Genomic DNA, 1,776 nt, shown 5'->3' with positions numbered 1-1,776 from the left:
TCTCTCAAATATTGTCTAAATCTGTGTTAGTGAGCACTTCTCCTTTGCCGAGATAATCCATCCACCTCACATATGGCATATCAAGATGCTGATTAGACAGCATGATTGTTGCACAGGTGTGCCTTAGGCTGGCCACAATAAAAAATAGGCCTTTAGCGTACATAGAAAAAAATCTTCAATCTTTGAGTTCAGCTCATGAAAAATGGGGGCAAAAACAAAAGTGCTGCGTTTATGATTTTGTTCAGTGTACATACCCCCACCCCCACCCCCATAAAGGTCACCTGTCATTTTCGACTGGAGCTGGTGTGAATTTCTGTCATGCATGATATATTAAATATTGGGCAGATGTTGAAAAATAACTCATGTGACCTTTGGAAAACCCATCACAGTTTTATTACTACAGGGTTTATTTGGTAACGCCCAAAAACCGTGATAGTAAAAGTTTCTATGGATTATTGATATGGTAATGTGAATATATGTATGCAGATTGAAGCATCTCTTACTACATGATTCAGAAATGAATTCTCATGTTTTCTTCTTTGCCTGTGATCTGGTCGAACACATGCAGATTAGAGCAAAATAAACCACACTGTTACTAATGCTGGAGGTGTGTGTGATATTCTACAATGTGGTGTTGTTGTTGCTATGGTTACACATTTCCTCATCTCCTAAGTGTTTTTATGAGTTTAATTACATTCCTTATGTTTTTGGTCTGAGAAGCTCAAGAGAGTTTTAGATTATTAATGTGAGTTTCTCATGTAAGAAGCTTTTCTAGTGGACTTGAAAGCATTTTGGGCAAGGACTTTATTTGTTGCTTTTTAAAATACATTTCATGACACATTAGTGATGTGTTAAAGTAGTGCATATGTTCAAACACACGGTGGCAGCAGAAGCTTTCAGTATTATGAGTTTTTGAGAGCTGAAACAATCCCGTATCTTAACATGATTTCCTGGTGGAAAACCTGTTTACAACAGTCATAATTATAATGGTAGCTATAAAGTTTAATAGTTATCATAATTCCATGACAGTAGTAAAGCTCACAACACAACTGTATTGATATCATTGGAATCACTTTCATAACAATTATTTCCAGCTGATAAAATCACCTGACTTTAAAGAGAGCAAAAATTTAAGCTACAATTGACGTAACGGTTGCGTGCCCTTAGAATAAAAGGTAAGTTATCGTTCCTTGATGTGCACGCTAAAAATAATTGTAGTTTTTGGTGTGATAAAATCAGTTTTCTTTCTTTTTGACTTTAACTACTTAAAGTTTCTGACTTTTTGTGAATGATTCATCAGTCAAAAAGTTTTTTATTTTATTTTATAATCGTTTATCAAAATGTAATAACCTGCTCCACATGTCAAATAACCTTCCTTTGCAGCTTTGTTTGGATCATGCTAGTTTGTTGCTGCTCCAAGACGGTCTTCAGTCTCAGGTAACGTTACAGTGACTGCACTAGTCAGAAGATTGTTCATTAGTTGTACAATTTCAGAAAGAAAGTTCTCCTGGTTAGTTAGAATAGTAAGTTGAGTTTTTGTCACTCACCATTCATTGATTTATAATTAATTTATTTATGGTTAATTAATATACAGACATAATGAAATTATCTACAAAAGAAACGTTGCTGATTGGAATCAACATCTACATCACTTGATCTCCAAGATGACACTTCTAATGGATGTCTGACACCAGAGATGGGCACAATTACATCAAAAAGTATTTAGTTGCAAATCACAAATACTTGCTCCTCAAATGTATTTAATTTAAGATACAA

Source organism: Cyprinus carpio, chromosome B14 (assembly GCF_018340385.1).
Source record: "Cyprinus carpio isolate SPL01 chromosome B14, ASM1834038v1, whole genome shotgun sequence".
Taxonomy (NCBI): domain Eukaryota; kingdom Metazoa; phylum Chordata; class Actinopteri; order Cypriniformes; family Cyprinidae; genus Cyprinus; species Cyprinus carpio.
Note: the sequence above shows the minus strand (reverse complement) of the source record.